Here is a 24,681-nt window from a genome sequence, read left to right as displayed (position 1 = left end):
AGGAATTACAACAGTTTCAATATGTGCCTCCCACTTTTTAAGGGGCCAAAAGTAATGGGACTATCAACTCAAAAGCTATTTCATGGACAGTTGTGGGCTATTACCTCGTTATTTCATTATCAATTAAGCAGGTAAAAGGTCTGGAGTTGATTCTAGGTGTGACATTTGCATTTGGAATCAGTTGCTGTCGACTCTCATTATGAGATCCAAAGAGCTGTCACTATCAGTGAAGCAAGCCATCATTAGGCTGAAAAATCAAAACAAACCCATCAGAAAGATGGCAAAAACATTAGGTGTGGCCAAATCAACTGTTTGGAACATTCTTAAAAAGAAAGAACGCACCGGAGAGCTCAGCAACACCAAAAGACCCGGAAGACCACAGAAAACAACTATGGTGGATGACAAAAGAATTATTTCCCTGGTGAAGAAAAACCCCTTCACAACAGTTGGCCAAATCAAGAACACTCTCCAGGAGGTAGGTGTATATGTGTAAAAGTCAACAATCAAGAGAAGACTTCACAAGAGTGAATATAGAGGGTTCACCACAAGATGTAAACCATTGGTGAGCCACAAAATCAGGAAGACCAGATTCGAGTTTGCCAAACAACATTTAAAAAAACCATTACAGTTCTGGAACACATCCTATGGACAGATGAGACAAAGATCAACTTGTACCAGAGTGATGGGAAGAGAAGAGTATGGAGAAGGAAAGGAACTGCTCATGATCCAAAACATACCACCTCATCAGTGAAACATGGTGGTGGTAGTGTCATGGTGTGGGCATGTATGGCTGCCAATGGAACTGGTTCCCTTGTATTTATTGATGATGTGACTGCTGACAAAAGCAGCAGAATGTATTCTGAAGTGTTTCGGGCAATATTATATGCTCATATTCAGTCAAATGCTTCAGAACTCATTGGACGGCGCGTCACAGTGCAGATGGACAATGACCCGAAGCAAAACCAAAACCGGACGACAAATTAGAACCAGAACCAGCAAAAATGGTCCAGTACACATCTCTAGAAATAATACTGACATATACAGGACCACCAACCACAGTAAGCCATTATATGCGGCAGTAGGGCCATACTGTCCAAGCGGAATGTTTTTATTTCAGATGTGGGCTTTATTCCAGATCATATGAGTAAAGTTTCGGAATCATTAACCCCAGCGACCATTAGGTGCCAAAATAGTGGCCTGTCTGATTATTTCCCTCTCGAAACGTGCAAGGTCTACATATTCACACCCTCACACACCCTGAAATACCTGAAGCCCGATATTCTTCCAGGAATTGCTACCCAGCCTGTGCTTGATCTGCCGGGGCTGGATAGAAAGTAGACAATGTCCCTGGTAGCGGGGTTATAGCAGGGAGTATCACAATTATGAACAGTTCCCTTTTACATAGAGCTTTAACATATATTTGTTTGCACGGTGGATGGGACTGTTATTTCCACTTTGAGTCAGCAATGAGCACTGTGACAGATGTTTAAGCATTCTCGAGGTGCTCATCCGTATCCATGCAATATTCAGGAACATTTAATGCTAATACAGTTTGCAGAATACTGACACTGCTTCTGGTTTTATTCAGGTACAAATTACAAACTAAATAACCTGGAGGCATGTTGGGTATCATCTGCCTGGCACCATTATGGCAGTGCTCGTTGACAATCCTTACTGAGCGAGATTAGCACAACCCTGCTCTCTAACCGCTATGCTTAACTGCAGGAGGAAAGTTCCCTTTGCACCAAAACAGATCAGATTTACGCAGAACTGGCCCTCTAAGGATGCGAAGGAAAACCTACGATGTTGGTGGCCGCGAGGTGCCGGAGAGATGGTCAGATTGCCGGCCATTGAATTGCCCCTAATGTAGAGATTTAGGGCCTGATTTCAAGCTGAAGGCCAGTAAAAATGCGGTTGGACCTCGAACCAAAGGAAGAAATTAGTGACTGTGCATTCGCCAGTTCAGTCGTACTCAATAGGACGCTAGTGCATACGGATTGGTCTGCCGCCCCTGATGAACCACACTTTCCGTGAAATAAGCGTTCCTGGGGGTTAACTCGGCATCGACTGCGTTATTGCACGGAAATGTTTTGTGGAGATGTCATGGGCGTGTAAACCGTCTTAAGTGCTCAGTGGCAGTGCGGGGATGGACATCGGAAGTCTGTTTCAGCACCAATAAGTCCAGTTACTAATAATGGCGGCTGGCATACACAGTTCTCTAAATAAGAGTTGCCTTCTGGATGGGTAGCTGCTGTGTGATTCCATTCAAGCTGCTTTGGCTGTGAGATTTGGGGGAGATGTGTCAAACCTTCTCAAGAGGACAAGGATCGAAGTTACCCATAGCAACCAATCAGCTTCTAGCTGTCATGTACAGTATCTAGTACACGTTAAAAAATGAGAGGTAAAAGCTGATTGGTAGCTAGGGGTAAGCTTTGATTAATCTCCCCCAATATGCACCAACGTGAGAATCAGCTGCAACGTTGATCCACCAGCAGTTTATTTATAATGTTATCCCTCTATCATAATTATTCATGTCAGGTCTGATTTAGTTTCACTCTAATTAATGGTATCTCAAGTAATTCCTTGTTAATACCGTAATACAATATTGAACTTTTTTTTTTGTGTTAAATGTGTTTATTGGGAATTAAAACTAATGCAATACATGAATGTCACGATAACAGACATATATACTGTATATATATATATATTATATATATATATATATATATACACACACTGAGTTCTTGCTGCAATAACCATATGGATGTCAACACAATTATTTATGTCACTCATTCCGTGGTTTAGGAAATCCATAAACACCTTGGTGACGGCATAGGTTTGGCTAGTTGTAGCATGTTCCAGGTTATTATCACCCCTACTCCCTTTTTATTGTGTCCCAATAAATGTGACATATTACATTAACCCCCTTTCACAATTACTTATCATATTTGTTTTGGACAAGCGTACTCTAGGGTTGATCCAATGAGGGTGCAAATAAAATCCTGTTACCTGGGGAAAGCCAAGATCAGATTAATCTGGTTGGAGGCCAGTGGCGAGTTAAATTACCAGCAACACACCACACCCCGATACTGGTTGGGTACGGGATGTCGTCACTCGGGATCCCGGCGGCCAGAATCCCAAAGCTGGCATCAGAATCCCGGCATGGTTAGGAGACAACACCTGTTGGTCGGTATGTACACTCTCCGCCTCTCCCCAACATATCCCTAACCCTCCCTCCCCAATGCCTGTGTCACGAACAAGGTTTCTCGGTATGGTGGTTGACGGGTAATACCTGTGAGGTTGCTGTGGCGAGGGGCATCTGGCGGTGGCGCTGGTGCTTGGTGAGGGTCATTGACTGCCCGTGGTTCTGTGCGGGCACATTGTCACTCTGGGCTGATGAGGCCTGGTGGTGTTTCCGTTCCACCCGGCATGGGTGTCGCCATCTTGCCTCTGACCATGTGATTCAGTTGTCCAATCCTGGTGGGTCATGTGCTCTCTCCAGCCAGTCACGGTGCGGCACTTGGTATTTAGGAAGGTCCAGAGCCTTCCTTCATTGCCAGTGCAACGTGTTTCTCAGCAACAGCTGAGAGAGAGTTCCTGAGCTCGTTACCTGCGTCCTTGGAAACGCTACCTACAGGGCTGGATTATAGGCGGGGCGGACGGGGTGGTCGTCCAGGGGCTTCCACGCATTGGGGGCCCTCACACTACTGCAAACATTGGCCGGAACCTGGCCACTCTGGTCACTCCCTGGCCAGCTCCTGGCAGCATCATACACAGCGCATTCTATCATCGATCATGGGCCCGACTGTGATTGACAATGTAAACCCCGCCCCCTCGTTGCCGCAGTTCACGGGTGTATGGCTAGGGGGCGTGGCCTAATACCAAGAAGTGCCTGCCCCATCACAAAGATGCTGCTGCTACAATAGGTGAGTGTGTGCGCGCTCTCAATCCCTTCATATCTCCCTTCATCACACTATCTTTCTCTCTCCCTCTCTGTCTCACTCTCCTTTCTTCCCTCCCTGTCCCTTCCTCCCTCCTCACTCCCCCTTTCTCCACCCTCTCTATCCATCCCTCTATCTCTCTTTTACTAACTTTCTATCCCACTCTCTATCTCCCTGTCCCTCCCTCCTCTCTCCCTTTCTCTTTCCACTCTCTCTTTCCCTCTCTCCACAACGTTGTCTCTTCCCACCACTCAGGCTCTCTCTGTGTCTGTCTTTGTCTCTCTCTCTCTCTATACAACTTTCTCTTCCTACCTCTCTCTCTTTCAAGGGGTGCTATTAAAAACTAAGGGCCTGATTCAGACCCACTCGCAAGCGGCTGTCCGCTCGCAAGTGGGTCGATGTTGTGCACTGCGCATGCGCACGACGGCGGGAGCTCCGTCGTGCGCATGCGGCAGACGCGACGAGCGAAGGACTTTCCTTCGCTCGTTGTGTCTGATCAAAGGGGGCGTGCTGTCGATGTTGATTGACAGCACGCCCCCTTTGGTGGGCGTGCTGGGGGCGTGCCTCCCTGATGGGGGCGTTCCCAAGGGAACGCCTACCGTCAGAAGCCGGCCCACTGACATCACTAGTGATGTCAGTGGGAGTGATTTTGGCTCTGATAGAGCCAAAATCACTCCGGGTCTTGCGGTTGAAAAACTCAACCGCAGGCTCCGGCTCACAGTGGCGATGGTCGCGATGGTCAAGACCATCGCGGCCATCAAACTGCACGCTCGTATAGGCTGTGGGTGGTGACCCACAGCTATACGAGCGTCCAGGAGGACGCTCCATAATTATGGAGGGCGGCCCTCATTCAGAGCGTGCGCTCTGCTCAGAGCGTACGGCTCTGAATGAGGGCCTAAGTCTCCGTGCGGATGATGGCTTTGGGTTTTGAGCCCAAAATCCAAGCAGCAGTGATAATCCAGTATGTGTGTGTATATATATATATATATATATATATATATATATGTGTGTGTGTGTGTATATATATATATATAATTATATATATATATGTGTATATATATAATATATATATATATATCATTCCAATCAGGCATGTCTGAATGATTTTATGTTGGGGGACATAGTCGCTGCGTGAGGTCGTGGGAATGTTATTGATGGGGCCCTCACCATTTAGTTGCCCTGGGGCCCCCACAAACCATAATCCAATCCTGGCTACCTATCCTGCTTGTCCAACCGCTGGACTTCCCTGCACCCTCCATTTACCTTCCCCCTGCCTGAGTACCTGAGTCTGCTGTCTACCTGCACCTTGCCTCCACTTACACTCTGCTGGATTATATCTCCTATGCCTGCATATCATTTCAGCTCACCATACCTGCATACTGGACTGTTCCCTGCCTGTCACTATCTGGACATTCTCCCACTTGCTTCACTACAGTTCCCAAGTGCACTTCAGTGCTTTGCCTGGACTTTTACTTTGCCATATTCATGTCTACTAAACCACTCATTATAAGTTCCACATTTTCATTTAAATCTGCTTCTGTGTCTTCTCCTATCACCACCCCGGGTCCACAACAAAACCAGAACCTCACAGTTTGCACTGGCCCCGTGGATCCGGCCACGGAACAGGAATCTGGGGTGGATTTATTCCGGATTTATTGAAAAACCTGGAAGCTATGCAGCACCAAATGGCTCAGTTTCTACAGGAGATGTCTAAACGACAAGATAATCTGCAAACCTCGTTATCCACCCCTGGGGTATCAGCAACTACACCTGTTCCTGTGCCTGGAAATACAGGGAACAGGGTATCCCCCCGTTTAAACCTTCCTATGCCAAGTAAATTTGACGGCAACCCTAAACTTTGTTGTGGATTCCTGAATCAGTGTGATATACACTTCACCTTACAGCCTGATAACTTTCCCACTGCAAGAACTAAAGTAGCATACATCGTGTCTCTGTTATCCGGCCCGGCCCTGGATTGGGCTTCCCCACTCTGGGAGCGTTCAGATTCATTGCTGGATAACTATACGGACTTTGAATCATCATTCAGGATTTTCGATTAACCTGGACGCACCGTATCAGCATCGTCCAGTATCATGTGCCTGAGACAAGGAATCTGTCCTGTCAGCCAATATGCCGTGCAGTTTAAAATTTTGGCATCAGAGCTCAAATGGAATGAGGAAGCCCTTACCTCAGCCTTTTGGCATGGACTTTCGGACCGACTAAAGGATGATCAGGTCACCCGTGAGCTCCCCACTAACTTAAATGAGGTGATTTCACTTTGTAACAAGATTGACCTGCGCTTCAGAGATGTCAGGCTGAAAAGCATAGAACTGACCTGCAAAGGTCATCTACTCCTCCCTTGCCTACCCGTCCATCCCCTTCCCCTATAGATGAAGAGCCTATGCAGGTGAACAATACCCATCTTTCCAAAGAGGAACATCAGAGAAGGATACTAAAAACCCTCTGCCTACACTGTGGAGATTCGGGTCACCTGCTGGCCTCCTGCTCCTGTAAATCTGGGAAATGCCCATTCCTAACTGACCCTGGGGACATCAAGTTAGGAGTTATGAGCCCGTCCCCAAATACTAAAGATTTCATAATTGTCTTAGCTATTGATCTCATGTCTTAATCTGTCTTCGTTACTGCTCTACTAGAGTCTGGAGCAGCCGGAAATTTCATGACCTCCAGCTTAGTTGACAAACTACAGATTCCTTGTTCATCTCTCAATCATGCGATTTCCCTGACCTCTGTAGATGGACGGACTATAGCTAATGGAGTGGTCACCAAAGAAACTCAACTAGTACTAGTTCGTATTGGAGCACTCCATTCCGAGTCTTTAAAGTTCCTTGTGATACCTGAGGCTTCCCAAGAAATCATTTTAGGACTACCCTGGTTACACCAGCATAATCCCAGGATAGACTGGTGTTCAATGCAAATTCTTCCATGGCTGAGTGTCAGAAATCCTGTCTTCCCAAGATACGACCTGTAAGGAAAACAGTTTCATTAATATCACCAGCAATTCCTAAGGAGTACCAGATGTTCACTGATGTTTTTTCTGAACAACAGGTGAATGTCTTACCTCCTCACACAGAATGGGATTGTCTAATCGATCTGTTGCCTGACAAGATGCCACCTTGTGGTCGCACCTATCCTCTATCCTTGCCAGAGACCAAAGCTATGTCCGAATACATCCAAGAGAACCTAGTGAAAGGATCCCTCCACCTCTCCTGCCAGAGCTGAGTTCTTTTTCATCGGCAAGAAGGACAGTGGCTTTAGACCTTGTATAGACTAGCTGGGGCCTTAACGATATAACGGTCAAGAATCGATACCCACTCCCATTGATCACTGAGTTGTTCGACAGGGTTAAAGGGTCCATCATATTCTCAAAGTTAGAACTGAGAGGGGCCTATAATCTCATCCATATTCGCGCAGGTGATGAATGGAAGACCGACTTTAATACCAGAGATGGACATTTTTCATACCTTGTGATGCCCTTTGGGTTGTGCAATGCCCCTGATGTCTTTCAGGGCTTTGTTAATGAAATTTTTCGGGACTTGTTATATGTCTCAGTTGTTGTCTACCTGAACAACATACTGATTTTTTCGTCTTCTTTAGTGGAACATCATAAACATGTGAAGGAAGTATTATCCCGTCTGAGGAAGAACCACCTCTATTGAATTAGTGTACCCAGTGTGCCATTTCTTGGTTACGTCATCTCTGGCTCCAGTCTAGAAATGGACCCCAAGAAGGTGCAGGCGATTTTGGTTTGGTCCCGACTTCAACCCTTGAAAGCCATCCAGAGACTGCTTGGGTTCGCCAACTACTATAGGTGCTTTATCAAAGGATTTTCATGATTTTCAATGGCTCCCATTGCAGCCCTGACACGTAAAGGCGCCAATCCTGCCCTATGGTCACCTGAGGCAGAAACAGCCTTCCAGCTTTTAAAACAAGCCTTTATTTCTGCTCCAGTTCTACGACAACCAGATCTGGATAGGCCTTTTTATTGGAAGTGGATGCGTCATCAGAAGCTGTGGGAGCAGTTCTATCCCAGCATTATGAAGACAATCGAGTTCATCCCTGTGGGTTTTTCTCCAAGAAATTCTCTCCTGCCGAAAGAAATTATGCTATATGTGAACAAGAACTCTTGGCAGTGAAATTGGCATTAAAAGGGGCTAAATTTCCCTTCACTGTCTTCACTGACCATAGGAACCTCCTCTTCCTCAAGAATATCCAGTGTGTGGGCCCTCGTCTGGCCCAATGGGCAATATTCTTTGCTCGTTTCCAGCTCACTCTGACTTTCTGGTCTGGAGCCCTTAATCAGAAAGTGGATGCTCTGTCTAGATCCCTCCTCTGTGATGACAATTCAGAGATCCAACGTAATGCCCCTGTCTTGGAATCAAGAGTGTTCGCCACCATACAGTTACAGCCTCCTACTGGGAACACTTTTGTGGCCCCGGAGTTAAGGAAGCAGCTCCTCACCTGGGCTCATTCCTCTCGCTTTGCAGGCCACTCAGGTACTCGGAAGACTCTGGAACTTTTAAAGAGAGGCTATTGGTGGCCATCCATGAAGGCTGATGTATTAGAGTTTATTTCTTCATGTAGCTCTTGTGCCTAGCATAAGTCTTCACGTCAAGCTCCAGCTGGTGAGTTGTTGTCATTACCTATTCTATCACGTCCATGGACGCATCTCTCCATGGACTTCGTAACGGATCTACCGAGCTCTCAGGGTTACACTACCATCTGGGTCGTAGTAGACCGATTTTCGAAAATGGTCCATTATGTACCTCTAAAGAAACTGCCTACTGCTCCTGACTTGACTCACCTGTTCATCCAACACATATTCCATCTCCATGGTTGTAATCAGTGGATTAAATACTTAATTTCTACATAGGCATATAACTTACAAACACATATACCCCTTGCTAGGCCTCTTGAGGTTTGAAATGAGATTGTCTTAAAACAGTTGCAGTCTATGGACAGAATTGAACCTTTTGGGGTCAAATAAGCCATAAATATTGAGGCCAAGCTCCTACCTGCCATTTCTACTACTAGAAGTATAATGAGCCATTCATAGCCTACATGTTCTTATCAGTTAGCTACATTCCATCATAAGCTGTGTAGAGATGCTAAGCATTATGGGTAATTAACAGTGATGTCCAGACTCTACACACAAAGGAGCCTTGAAATAGAGTTCATCTCCAGACACTAGGACACGTTATTACTGTATCTCCTTGAGTATATCTTAGTGCTTACAGAGCATGTGCAAGAGAGATAAGTTTGGTCAATGCTATGCTGGACCAATGAGTGCTTGATACCTAGCACTGTATGTAACTGATATGGGCTTAATATCCGGAAAACCAACACCCCATTTTAGAGTATATAAACCAGAGGTAGACAAAGGACCCATTAGCTCGTGGTAGATCTGAGACTGCAGTAGGATGCTGCCAATGTATATTATATATATTACCTGGGCATTGTGAAACGATGGGCTCCCCAGAGAGAAGATAAGATGAAGTACATCTTATGCTGAGGATGATGAATTACCGGTGTCATCTGAATACATAGACAAAAGTTGAGTATACTCTATACTTTGTATGTTGTTTGTTTGTTGTTTGTTTGTTACTTGTAAATAAAGTGTGTTCATTTGTACTCACTCATATTGGTCACATGTGTACTATTTCATTTCGATCAGAACGAAACCCACCGTTATGCACTTGGTGTCGAGAAGTGGGATCGGAAGGGTTAATTAGTTTGTGACCAATTGACTGATTCTGTAAAAAAAAAGTGCAAAATGATGTTTTGCTTTTTCTCTGCTGACCTGTATATTACATTGTGTATGTTTTCTCTGTCTCATTCCTATGAGAAAGAAGATTGTGATTTAGCTTAAATCACATTGTATGTTGTTTTGTCTTTTTCTTTTAAAAAAAAAGAAAATTGAGAAAAATGTTTTACAAATTGTTGAAACATGTGAAAATGGTAAAATATAGAGTACAGAATAAGTTCATGAAATTTCAGAAATGTGTTAAAAAATCTCAGTTTAAACCAACTTGTTTTGAGACGCCTTTACAAAGTTGTAGTGATTTGAGCTTTTGAAAGCTACCGATTTTGAATCAGATGAAATGCCATTTTGTGTTTCTGTGGATTCTACCAGTCTGCCTTTAAAAAATTCCTTAGGGTGGGGGAGAGAATCCCCACATGCAAGAGTTAAAATGTCAACTGGTGATTTACAGACATCTTGTGTAGAAATTTGTGAGCTTGAAATAGAAAGAGAAGTGTGTGAAGTTACGCAGAAAGAACTTGAAACAGAAATTAAACAATGTATTCACACTACAGAAAATTTGTTTGATCAGAGCAGTGTGATGAAAATTTCTGGTGATTTCACAAAATGTGAACAAAATGTTGAAATCCATGATTGCAGGGAATATGTCCAGAAATCAGATTCAAATTTGAATGCAGATGAGGTTTCTGATAACATGCCATTGGTTAGTGAAACTCTTAAGGTGAATGATGGTATGTCTGACTGTCCCGTTTGCAATGCATTTTGAAATTATTGAAAAAGAGGATATGTCTGCATGGCCATTCGAAGGGGTGTTGCTAAGTGAAGGGGTGGTGATGATGCCTTTTGCCTTGCCCAATGAGACAAAATGCAAGGGGTGGAAGATAGAAGGGATTTCAGTAAATGACCATGCCCCTGAGACTGAAGACTCCCCCCGTGACAACATTAAATTTACATGGCATGATCAACATGTCATAGTTGAGTTTAAAGATGCAAAAAGTGAACAAGTTGTGTTTTCTGATGAAACATCCATTGCAAATGATGTTCATGGTTTACTTGCTCATTGTGAAGGAGGGGTTGGTGGGTACACACTGACTAACGACAAGGGGCATACATGCAGTACAGACACACTGACTAACCACAAGGGGCATACATGCAGTACAGACACACTGACTGTGGGGTTTGTGTAGTGACAAAGTTGCAGATTTTGTGTTTGGTAATGAAATTCGCATCCCAGTGTATTTCCTTACAAAGCCTTACCAGCCAAAGGTTTTGAAGCAGCTGAAAGACACACAGTTGCTAATGACAACGGCAGAAACTCTCATGCTAATTGAGGAGTTCAAAGCACTACTTGCTGGCCGAGTGAAATTTAAACCAATGTTTGAACTGTTCATATTGGATGTCTTTATGATCAAAGCTCCACAGTGGTGGGAAGATTTCCAAGACAGAGAGCATTATTGGGTCATGGACTATGGTGCTATCTGCACCCACACAGGACTTTTGTTGCCCATTGCTGAAGCAAAGCAGCTATTTTTACAAGCTGACAGCAGAAAGCCAGAAGAAGGGGCTAGCAAACTTGTTGCATCTATGACTGTTTTCCAAGTCACTGACAAGACTGGATGCCCTGTAAGTCTTCACACTGAGAAATGGACATTTGATACAAAGTCTATATGTGCTGCTGTCCAAAGCTGGAAGAACGACGTGGGACATGCTAATACATACACCTACAGCTTCAATGGTGTGTGCACAAGTGAACTGAGCACAGAACATGGTGTGCAATTCACCGCAAAGACAGCACCGATGGTGTTAGGAGAACTTTTAATCCATGACGGAGCTGAAGCTGCATTCGAGCAAGCTCAAATCAAAGGGATTCCTTATATCCAAACCATGGTCAGAGACTTTGCAAAAACCTGTTACATTTGCCAACAGCTGGAAATGTGGCCTACCTTGCTTATTACTGATAAAGGCCTCATATACTATGAAATGACTGTACAAGTCTGGCAATTTGAATTCATTGTTTGCCACCAAGAAGATGGAGAACGAGTGCTGTACTGAACAGCTACAGAACACTGTCATTCAGGAGTGAAGTTGTCTTAAGCAGAGTGATACAAGATAAGAGACTTTCCTGAAGATGTGACATAGACTGACTTGTTGATATTATGGGATGTTTGAGAGCATTCAAGCAGACAAAGACACCCATTTTACAGAAACAACATGGAGCATATTGGGTTTTCTATGCTTCATACCATTCACAAAACTGACATCAGTATAATTGAATGAATGGATGTGTTGTTTAGGAAATAGGAATGTTCATATATATATATATATATATATATATATATACAATATTCGGTTTTTAGAGCAGGCTGTATACAGTACATATATTTTGGTAACCGGGGGGTGGTAAAAGGTTGAATTTTTAAGTAAGATATCTGGTGCACAGTCACAAACACTTACGATAAGGTTGTTATGATGAAATGTTTAGTAGGAAGAGAATAGAGACAGGTGTAAGAGATAATTGCTACAGGATAAGTAAATGCTTATTTTATTTTGTTATTATGGTTTATCTCACACTGTTTCTCTGTTTAAGCCAACAGGTTGATGGTTGGAGCTGGAGATGAGAGAACGTTGCTGGATATGTGCCTGGATGGTGATGGCCAGAAAGTGATTTCTTATACAGGAGAAAGAGTCCAGGAGGACAACAGAGTTATAAGATCTGACAGCACAACCATTACATACATCTATGTGTTTTCTGCAAAACTGAACTTGTGCCTTATATTGGTTGGATCCACACTCACCAATATTCTCAAGACTTTTTCAAGATTTCATTGAACTCAACTTTGTTTTACTTTACTGATATTAAGTATCTTATAAGTAGCTGATATATTTGATATAATCATATGTATTCTTCACTGTTTTATTAGTGTATTCGCATGATATAAAGGAATATATATATATGTAGAGAGTTAGAAATGAAACAAGAGTTCAGTGATGCATATTGACAGATTCTGCAATACAGCCAGAGTGGTCAAGTCCTGAATGGAAATGTTGCTTAGTGGGATTTTATATTATTTGTTACATGTAATCATAATACTAACCTTGTTATGTTGTTACATAGTGTGTTAGGATAAGTAGTGAAAGTATAATGGAGGTTTAGATTATGCAATGGGGATCATGTTCCTTATATTTGATATGCAGAAATTAGAGTGGAATGTAAATAGTTAATTTCTACATAGGCATATAAGTTACAAACACATTTACCCCTTGCTAGGCCTCTTGAGGTTTGAAATGAGATTGTCTTAATACAGTTGCAGTCTATGGACAGAATTGTTAGATATAACCTTTTGCGGTCAAATAAGCCATAAATATTGAGGCCAAGCTCCTACCTGCCATTTCTACTACTAGAAGTATAATGAGCCTTTCATAGCCTACATGTTCTTATCAGTTAGCTACATTCCATCATAAGCTGTGTATAGATGCTAAGCATTATGGGTAATTAACAGTGATGTTCAGACTCTACACACAAAGGAGCCTTGAAATAGAGTTCATCTCCAGACACTAGGACACGTCATTACTGTATCTCCTTGAGTATATCTTAGTGCTTATAGAGCATGTGCAAGAGAGATAAGTTTGGTCAATGCTATGCTGGACCAATGAGTGCTTGATACCTAGCACTGTATGTAATTAATATGGGCTTAATATCCGGAAAACCAACACCCCATTTTAGAGTATATAAACCAGAGGTAGACAAAGGACCCATTAGCTCGTGGTAGATCTATACTTTGTATGTTGTTTGTTTGTTACTTGTAAATAAAGTGTGTTCATTTGTACTCACTCATATTGGTCACATGTGTGTACTATTTCATTTAGATCAGAACGAAACCCACCGTTATACAATGGTCTTCCTACCGAAATAGTTTCTGAATGTGGTGCTCAATTCGTAGCAAGATTTGGAGAGCCCTATGTTCTGTTCTACAAGTAAAACTAAATTTCTCCACGGCTTATCATCCACAAAGCAATGGATCCACTGAGAGGGTTAATCAAGACCTTGAAACCTGATTTTTATGTCAAGACAATTAGTCTGTATTGCTACCGTGGGCTGAATTTGCACATAACGCCTCCAATCATTCTTCTACGAACCAAACTCCATTCCAAGTTGTTTACGGCCTTCATCCTCGGGTTCCTGAATTTCAAAGTCTGCCTGTCCTTGATGTACCAGCCGTGGAGGATACTGTACGGAGATTTGCATTTATTGGACTCAAGTACGTACTGACTTGGAGAAGGCGTCCTCTCGCTACAAACTTCAGGCAGATAAAATGCCTAGGAAGGTGCCACGCATGCAAGTTGGAGACCAAGTCTGGTTGTCCATCCGAAACCTAAGGCTCAGAGTACCATCAATGAAATTTGCTCCACATTTTATCGGACCCTTCCCCATTGAAATAATGAACTCTGTGGCTTATCGCCTTCAATTTCCCCCTTATCTGAAAGTCCCCAATTCCTTTCATATTTCCCTACTTAAACCCCTGGTGCTGAACAAATTTCACAGAGTTCTCCCGGTCCCCCCTCATATCCAGACTGAAAGAGGCATGGAGTATGAGGTCTCCCAGGTCCTGGATTCTCGTGTACGCAGAGGGCAATTGCAATACCTGCTGGACTGGAGGGCTTATGGCCGGGAGGAGCGCTGTTGGACTGATGCCCGAGACATCCATGCTCCTGCACTCATCAAGAAGTTCCATGCTGCCCATCCTAAGAAGCCTGGTGAGTGTCCTGAGGCCACCCATAAGGGGGGGTACTGTCACAAACAAGGTTTCTCGGCATGGTGGTCGACGAGTAATACCTGTGAGGTTGCTATGACGAGGGTGGCGCTGGTGTTTGGCGAGGGGCATTTCCTGCACGTGGTTCGATGGGGGCACACTGTTACTCTAGGCTGGTGAGGCCTGGTGGTGTTTCCGTTCCGCCCAGCATTAGCACCGCCATCTTGCCTACGGGCATGTGATTCAGTTGTCCAATCCTGGTGGGTCATGTGCTCTCTCCAGCCAGTCACGGTGCGGCACTTGGTATTTAATAAGGTCCAGAGCCTTCCTTCATTGCCAGTGCAACGTGTTTCTCAGCGACAGCTGAGAGAGTTCCTGTGCTTTTTACCTCCCTCCTTGGAAACGCTACCTAGCCTGCTCCAACCGCTGGACTTCCCTGCATCCTCCATTTACCTTCCTCCTGCCTGAGTACCTGAGTCTGCTGTCACCCTGCACCTTGCCTCCACTTTCACTCTGCTGGATTAAATCTCCTCTGCCTGCATATCATTTCAGCTCACCATACCTGCATACTGGACTGTTCCCTGCCTATCACTATCTGGACATTCTACCATTTGCTTCACTACAGTTCCCAAGTGCACTTCAGTGCTTTGCCTGGACTTTTACTTTGCCATATTCATGTCTACTAAACCACTCATTAAAAGTTCCACATTTTCATTTAAATCTGCTTCTGTGTCTTCTCCTATCACCACCCCGGGTCCACAACAAAACCAGAACCTCATAGCCTGAACCTAAGCTCCCCCATAGGGCCTTAACCTAACCTTCCCCTCCCCGCACCCTAAACCTAATCCTTCGCCCTTAGGACCTGATTCAGACCCGCTCGCTAGATGCGGCTGCTCGCTCCCAGCGTATGGAAATTCAGCTAAGTGACATCAAGGCAGCCGCTTGCACGGCAAGGCATAAGCACGCCCACTATGTCTTGGCGAGTGATCACTTTGTGTATGTAGATGCCCACCAGCCTGTCTTTAGCCGCCCACTAGCGTACGTTATCTCCAGGAAGTATATACAACCATCGGTACATCGCGTTCCATCGGATCTGACCGCAGCGCTTGCAGTTGACTGTACCCTACCGCAAGCACTGCGATCACTTCAGTGTATTATTCAACCAGGTGACGTGCACTAAGATGCTGCCTGTTAATTATGCATGGCCCAGAAACGGCGTGAACACACTCTGGCACGCCTGCGTCCGCAACTCCACTCCCCCGTTACTACTGGCCTGCCCCTGTTACCACCCACAAACAACCTCTCCTGACACTCATTCCACTGGGCTGTCTTTGCAGGGCGAGCGTGCACATTCCGATCGCTCGTACTAGTTTACACACGTGCACTGTGAACTACACGCATGCGCACATTAGCGAACATCGTCTGCAACGAGCGGCCGCTTGCTAGCGAACGGGTCTGAATCAGGCCCTTAGTGCCTAACCCTAATCCACCCCCTAGTGCCTAACCCCTAACTCTCCACCTAACCCCGCTACTTACCTTAGGGATTCTGACAGGTGTTGAGATTCTGGTGCCGACATTCTGAGCGCCGGAATCCCCGCGGTTGGGATTATGACCGCGTCCCCCTGATACATAGCTGCAGAGCCGGATTAAGGGGAGAAGCACAGGGGGCGCATGCCCCTGCCTGCCTCTCTCAGAGGACCCTCCTCCAGCCTTTAAGATTACAAACACTTAGTGGCCTGTTACACATATTTTACGTACCGGGCCATTCACTTTATTACTTACAGTTTTCAGAGTTTGCTTGTGATAACAAATGCCAGCTTCAGATGGTGCTGGCTCTCTGACCCTAGTGCCTGATTCAGCAAGGAACGCACAGATGCAGACGCACGCAATCGGTCGATGTTTTTGCTTTGCGTATTCACCTCAGTGCGCGAACTAGCTATTGCGATGGGAACTGCGTAGACCCAGAGCAAAGTGATTGACAGCAAGTGCCGTTTGTGGGTGGTGACAGGGGAGTGGCCGGGTAAACGCAGGCGTGCCTGTGCGTTTGGACGGCGTTTGAGGGGCGTGCATAATTAAGCTCTTGCAGCAACGGACGCAGCCTGAGGTCTAGCTGCACACAGGAAGTCTCGCTGTGTCTGCGGGAGGGTCAGGTCAACCACTATTGTGCGTATGGCTCCGATGGTTCTCGATGTTACTGCTGTCTTGCCAGGTATTGAGGACGCAAGTAAAGGCAAGTGGGTGGTATTATGTAATGCTGGGCGTTCATTAGCATTCTTGCAGCGGCCGGGTGCGTGCGTCTGCATCCGTGCGTTCCTTGGTGAATCAGGCCCCTAGCTCCTTCCTATGGGAAGGAGTTCCAGAGTTGCGAAAAAGGATCAGAGCTGCCTCCTCACTGCCTCCCCAGCCACTTTACACATGCCTGACCTCTGGTCACACTTGGGAGGTCTCGGAGAAGGTAAGTAATGCTGCTTTTCAAAACAGCTGTCCCTGCACTGGAGCAATGCTGACTTGCTCTGGTGATAAGTATCCCCCCGAAGTAGATACTTGAACCGTCCGGCCCCTGATGATGAATGGACCCCTACAGCTGCAGTGCAGGAATGCACTGCAAGGTAGAGATATTGAACAGGAGAGAGAGAGGGTGCAGTTTGAGCAGGGGGGTGGGGCTACACAGCACCTACAGTCAGTGGCATTGCAAGGCAAGAAAGCAGCATGGGAGTGAGGAGCTGCTGCAGACAGTGACCCAGAGTGATGATGACTAGCCAGGCTAAGGAGGTGGGGCACTATATTGCCTGTCTATATGTGTGTGACTGTATGTATATGTATAAGCTGGGGCGGGTCTACAATTATGCAAATCGTGTCATTGGCCGCCTGAACCACCCACTTCACTTGAGAGTGGGCAGTACTGGCAGACGTAGGCAGCAACAGCTCGGAATTGGGAGACTTGAGTACTCTTCCGGGCAGTCAGGAGTACCACCCAATATACCTGAGCCTCTCGGCCATTCTGGGAGTAGGCAAGTAAGAACTGTATGTATGTGTGTAGGTAATGTATGTATGTATGTGTGACTATGTATGTGTATATGTGTGTGACAGTATGCAGAGCCGTAACTAGACTTTTTGGTGCCCTGTGCCAGAGAGAGCATTGCTGCCCCCCCCTCCATTTTTTAAATAGGGACATAGGCACCTGAAAAAGGGCCATGGCTTCATGGGAAAGGGCCAGGGAAGAGATAGGGGAGGCCAGGAGATGCTGGGGATAAAAGAAGAGGAACTGCAAGTGAGAATGATAATAAACAGGAAAATTGACAGGCCAAAACAGCTCCCCCTGCCCTGCGGTGCCCTGTGCCATGGCAATGGTCGCACCACCCTAGTTACGGCCCTGACAGTATGTATGTGTATATGTATGCAATATGCATTTTGCATACCCCCAACTGTCCCAATTTTGACAGGACAGTCCTGCTTTTTGGGTCCTATCCTAACTGTGGGCTATAGAGAGGAAAGGTAGGGAAGGAAATGTCTCTCCTGCTGTGAGCGTGAGGCTGGGGGCTGCCCAGCAACTGGTGAAGTATTGTGCACACTCCCAGAGTGACATGAAGTGTGGCCATGTCATCTTTTCGTATGCACATGGAAAGCTAGCACATGAGGACCTGATACCTGCTTCCCAAATATTGCTTTTTAGGGCACCCCAGACTTAAGTGCCCCATGTCCCAAAAGCCTTAATCCAGCTCTGCATACATGTCTCTGCCCCACATCCCCTGCATCTGGCTAGCAGGATGCCTGGAATGGCACTCTGCAGCCAGAATTGCTGCTGCAGTACCTGTGGGCATCCCAGGCATGCACTCGGCAGCCTGTATAGTCCTCGGATAGCTGGTAGCTACGCCCCCTTGGAATGACGTCATATGCTAAGGGGTCAGTACAGGGCATTGAAAAGTCCCCTCACAGCACTGGTGGTTACACTCTTCCAAGTTCTAGATTTTTAGTGTCAGAAGCTGAAACCGTGCTGGGATAACTGGTCAGCTTGGGAACCTTAGTACTGCCTCTTCTATTAGAGGTCACACTGTGCTGGGATAACTGGTCAGCTTGGGAACCTTAGTACTGCCTCTTCTATTAGAGGTTACACTGTGCTGGGATAACTGGTCAGCTTGGGAACCTTAGTACTGCCTCTTCTATTAGAGGTTACACTGTGCTGGGATAACTGGTCAGCTTGGGAACCTTAGTACTGCCTCTTCTATTAGAGGTTACACTGTGCTGGGATAACTGGTCAGCTTGGGAACCCTAGTACTGCCTCTTCTATTAGAGGTCACACTGTGCTGGGAAAACTGGTCAGCTTGGGAACCCTAGTACTGCCTCTTCTATTAGAGGTCACACTGTGCTGGGATAACTGGTCAGCTTGGGAACCCTAGTACTGCCTCTTCTATTAGAGGTCACACTGTGCTGGGAAAACTGGTCAGCTTGGGAACCCTAGTACTGCCTCTTCTATTAGAGGTCCCACTGTGCTGGGAAAACAGGTCAGCTTGGGAACCCTAGTACTGCCTCTTCTATTAGAGGTCACACTGTGCTGGGGTAACTGGTCATCTTGGGAACCCTAGTACTGCCTCTTCTATTAGTGGTCACACTGTGCTGTGATAACTGGTCAGCTTGGGAACCCTAGTACTGCCTCTTCTATTAGAAGACACACTGTGCTGGGATAACTGGTCAGCTTGGAAACCCTAGTACTGCCTCTTCTATTAGAGGTCACACTGTGCTGGGATAACTGGTCAACTTGGGAACCCTAGTACTGCCTCTTCTATTAGTGGTCACACTGTGCTGTGATAACTGGTCAGCTTGGGAACCAGTACTGCCTCTTCTATTAGTGGTCACACTGTGCTGGGATAACTGGTCAGCTTGGGAACCCTAGTACTGCCTTTTCTATCAGTAGTCACACTGTGCTGGGATAACTGGTCAGCTTGGGAACCCTAGTACTGCCTCTTCTATTAGAGGTCACACTGTGCTGGGATAACTGGTCAGCTTGGGAACCCTAGTACTGCCTCTTCTATTAGAGGTCACACTGTGCTGGGAAAACTGGTCAGCTTGGGAACCTTAGTACTGCCTCTTCTATTAGAGGTCACACTGTGCTGGGATAACTGGTCAGCTTGGGAACCCTAGTACTGCCTCTTCTATTAGAGGTCACACTGTGCTGGGATAACTGGTCAGCTTGGGAACCCTAGTACTGCCTCTTCTATTAGAGGTCACACTGTGCTGGGATAACTGGTCAGCTTGTGAACCCTAGTACTGCCTCTTCTATTAGAGGTCACACTGTGCTGGGATAACTGGTCAGCTTGGGAACCCTAGTACTGCCTCTTCTATTAGAGGTCACACTGTGCTGGGAAAACTGGTCAGCTTGGGAACCCTAGTACTGCCTCTTCTATTAGTGGTCACACTGTGCTGTGATAACTGGTCAGCTTGGGAACCAGTACTGCCGCTTCTATTAGTGGTCACACTGTGCTGGGATAACTGGTCAGCTTGGGAACCCTAGTACTGCCTCTTCTATTAGAGGTCACACTGTGCTGAGATAACTGGTCAGCTTGGGAACCCTAGTACTGCCTCTTCTATTAGAGGTCACACTGTGCTGGGATAACTGGTCAGCTTGGGAACCCTAGTACTGCCTCTTCTATTAGAGGTCACACTGTGCTGGGAAAACTGGTCAGCTTGGGAACCCTAGTACTGCCTCTTCTATTAGTGGTCACACTGTGCTGGGATAACTGGTCAGCTTGGGATCCTTAGTACTGCCTCTTCTATTAGTGGTCACACTGTGCTGGGATAACTGGTCAGCTTGGGAACCCTAGTACTGCCTCTTCTATTAGAGGTCACACTGTGCTGGGATAACTGGTCAGCTTGGGAACCCTAGTACTGCCTCTTCTATTAGAGGTCACACTGTGCTGGGATAACTGGTCAGCTTGGGATCCTTAGTACTGCCTCTTCTATTAGTGGTCACACTGTGCTGGGAAAACTGGTCAGCTTGGGAACCCTAGTACTGCCTCTTCTATTAGTGGTCACACTGTGCTGGGATAAATGGTCAGCTTGGGAACCCTAGTACTGCCTCTTCTATCAGGGGTCACACTGTGCTGGGATAACTGGTCAGCTTGGGAACCATAGTACTGCCTCTTCTATTAGTGGCCTCCGCACCCAGCAAAATACAGCCGCAAGTAAGAAAGCATTGTCTGCCTTACTCTCCTCTGCTGATCAGCACAGTTTTCTGCCTGTCACACTCCCAGAAACTTGGAAACATCACCAGAGCGGAGCCCGAACCTGAACTAAAACATGAACTATTCAATTCTGCCAATTTAATTCCTCTAATGTTCATTAGGAGTCTTGCCAATACTTTTAAAGCTTCAGCTTCTGCTGACGTGGTTTGGTCAATCAGAGATTTTAATCTCCCAGTTTCCAACATTTGATCCAACAGAACACTGCCAGTGACAACATTTAGATAAGAGGCTCCTCTGAGTGTAGTGTACAGTGCTCCTATCACCATGAATTTGCATTCTCTGTATAAAAAATGCATAAAAATTCTGTACGGCTAAAGCAGAGTTTTGTCCCAAACCGTCGGCGCAATTTGTGTTCATAAAAAAAAAAAATGCAATTGGTACCATTTGCTAAGCGGTACCTATTATAACATGCATTCTAGTTGTCATTTGTAGTATATGCACCTACCAAATGCACATACACTTACCTGCCACTTGCGTCCATGTTTAAGCGGGAACATCACGCTGGGGAGGGAGCACTTCACGGTGGAGGAGTGGTGGCCGGAGTCTGCCTTTAGGTTCAGGGTAGGGATGGTAATCGAAATCCGATGGTTACTATAACCATCAATGTTTTTTGTTCTGATGGTAGTGTTTGTACCATGTAATGGTGGCAGTCCAATGTTTGCCCCCATCGAATGGAAATCATTCAATGGTGTTCCGTTAGTTGTTTGTTTTTGTTAAATTCCTCATAGCTATGCCACCCCTGGCGCCTTCCTGGCTACTATGACTGCATCAGGGCATTTTCATAGGTTCGTTGGAGGTTTTCTCTCACTCTCTGTCTGCCTCAGACGTGACCTTGCTCACTCCCTGGCTCCATATCCATTCTAAGCTGCTGCTAAGCAACAGGGCACATTGCTACTGTAGCTCTGACTGGCTCTCACTTTGTTGTTTCAGCACCATGGTCAGCTACTCTGCTTCAGCTTGGTGTAAGATTAGATCTTTTTTTCTCTGACTGCTTCACTCACTGCTTGGCTCCCTTTTGTCACAGATGAATGGTTCATACACCTAAACCTTCAGTGACCAATGCTGTATAGAATAGTGAAAACCCCATTAAAATCCGTTCAGTGGTTCAAGAGATTAGCCTGAATGAACAGACAGACCCCAGAATCGGAAACTTTATCAATATAGAAAGAGAAAAAAAACCATTAGCCACTGAAAAACAAACCTGATACGAACGGTGTAATAAACCCAACTGATTGCCGGTATAATTATCTCCGCTGTCCTGTCCCAATGACATTGTGGAAAGTGAGGGATTCTGGGAATGAGCCTGCATGACGTTCCGTATCACGGGATTTATTGGCTGTGCTCTGTAATTCAGGGATGGGGAATGTTTCTGTCGAATTGATTTTGCAGGTTGCCTTTCACTGATCCAGACAGGAGGCCAGTCATTAATAAGGAGCCTGTCACAGATTAACATTGTCACCTTCAGTAGGACTTTCTCTTTCTTTCTCTAGCAAACATTGCTAACAGAGACACATTGGAGCCCAACAAGGATGCAGAGAGTTCTGTGCAAAATTATAGCAGGTATTTTTCCCAGGCGGTAACTGATTCTGGAGTTGGCTCTTTGCCTTGACTCAATCTTCAGCGTCTACTGTGACAGCATTGTCATGGTATTTATAGCAGTTGATGGGGACTGTCTAGGGTGAGGTAGGACAGTGCACTATTAAATTAGCGCATTCTCCATCCAATTGTTACTTGGGGGCCTATTCATCAAACGATAAATGATCCAGTAACCATGCGGAAACGCTAGTTTATGCATATTTAAGTTACCGGGCCATTCATCATGAGGGATCCGATAAGACCCCTTTGGTACTCAGCAAACTCCGAAAACTGAAATGGCGCTCGTTCATGGATCCCCGCTCCTTCCTATGGGAAGGAGTTCCGTGGATGCAAAGAGGGATCCCAGCAGATCCCCCCAACACCTCCTCACCAGCTCCCCGGCGGCTTTGCACCTGCGTGACCTCGGGTAATGCAGGCGTAGCTGGGACGACGGGGAGCAGGTAAGTAACACAGCTACAGAAGTAGCTGCGATACTAACCACGGGGACAACTGCTTTTCGGACCAGTTGTCCGCTCACCGGAGCAATGATGATGTCATGATGATGTCATGATGTCACGTTTCCCCCGCTACGAGTTGGATACTTAAGTATCCCTCGCAGCGAGTTCAAAACTTCATCATTGGAGGCCTTATGGCCTTCGTTGATGAATAGGCCCCTCAATGCTATTTGTCTCTGTACAGAGTATAACAACCTGGAGCGTTCTACAAAATTATCATTAAGGAAAAGACGTGACAAAAAACATTAAAATGCACAAATATGACCCTGGAGATACAGACATAGAGTCGGGAAAGTGGACGTATCTTGTGGATCTCAGCATAATGCGCGAAAGGAAGAAAATGGTGACTGCGCATGCGCCAGATCAGACTTGCATTACCGTGGAGATCACACTTGCGCACTGATTGATCTGTCTGCTGACAGACCACAGATTTCATGGACTCGTCGGTAACTGGGCAGCGACAATGCGATCGCCCCATTTGGTGGGAGTGTCGTGGGCAAGTAATCCTGACGGATCTTTTGCACCTGGCATGGGGCTGGTACAAACCAGATGATGTCTGCACCGCAGAGGGAGACGCAGTGGGCGGGACAGGCTTTCACTTTCACCCGAACGTATTCTCTGCGCACATCAGCAGATTTTCGCATTAGTATATGAAAGTAAGTAAAATGCCGCGGCCGTATGGAAAAACGGCTGGATCTCCTCTAATGTGTGCTATAAATCAGAAGCCATTGTACAGTTTTTGAAAAGAAAAAACTGCAATACTGTAATTAAAAATAATTAGTCTGGTGGTAACACACTTGCGTTAAAAGCTTGTTTTTAGTAGCGTTTCTTTATAAGGTTTGGGGATGGAACCTATTCGCTCCAATGACCCCAAACCTACCTCTGCGTGTGCCTGTGGCTGGGATCGGAGGTGGAGGTATCAGCCAGGAGTGACATGTCTACTATTGGCAAACACATTGCTATATTGGATGGCAAGCTTGCAAACTGTCGAGCATGGGACATGTACAAAGTGCACGCTCTGTGGTCAAATAAAATTTCCACAAAAATATGACTTCAGTGCATATATTTTTAGATATTTTTGTATAAATGGGGTTTTATATAAATATATACATACATATACACATATACCACAGTGGGATTGCACCATTCCGATAATGAAGAAAAACACCATACGTAGAGATGGTATGTAGTCAGGCTTCCCGACAGTGAAATCCCAGCATGGGACTAATGATAGGCGTCTAAATACCGATGCCTATCATTAGCCCCAAGCCAAAATCCCGACATCTGGCATACCGATCGTAAGTAAGCCGGGCATCAGGAGCGCATAGCCGCGCGGGGGGGGAGGGTTAGGTTTAGCGTCTCCCAGGGGGGACAGGGTTAGGCACACCCCCGGGAGGGTTAGGGTTAGACTAGGGGAAGGGGGGGTTAGGGTCAGGCACCCCCGTGGGGGGTTAGGGTTAGGCACCCCATTAGGAGGGTTAGGTTTAGGGTGTGGGGAGGGGGGATTAGGTTTAGGCACCCCTGGGGGGAGGTTAGGGTTAGGCACTAGGGGGGGAGGATAGAGTTAGGTATCCCTAAGGGAGGGTTAGGAGGGGGAGAGGGTAGGGTTAGGGGGGGGAGAGGGGAGGGTTAGGGTAGTTACTCACCTCAGTCGGGATCTTCATCTGCCGGCCTTTTCATCATTGGGATTTCATCTGCCGAGGTCTGGCGGTCATACATACCGATTCCATAGACAGCCCATATGCTGGGCTCACACAGCTGGATAGTCACACATTTGATCCCTCCAATTTCCACTTACCTTGACAGCGAACACCGACCCTGCCTCTGCTGCTCCATGTCACGATCCGGAACAAGGAACTCCTCTGTGGAGGACAGGGAACT

Source organism: Taudactylus pleione, unplaced genomic scaffold (assembly GCF_031769625.1).
Source record: "Taudactylus pleione unplaced genomic scaffold, aTauple2 ptg000537l, whole genome shotgun sequence".
Lineage (NCBI taxonomy): Eukaryota > Metazoa > Chordata > Amphibia > Anura > Myobatrachidae > Taudactylus > Taudactylus pleione.
This window is presented reverse-complemented; position numbering follows the sequence as displayed.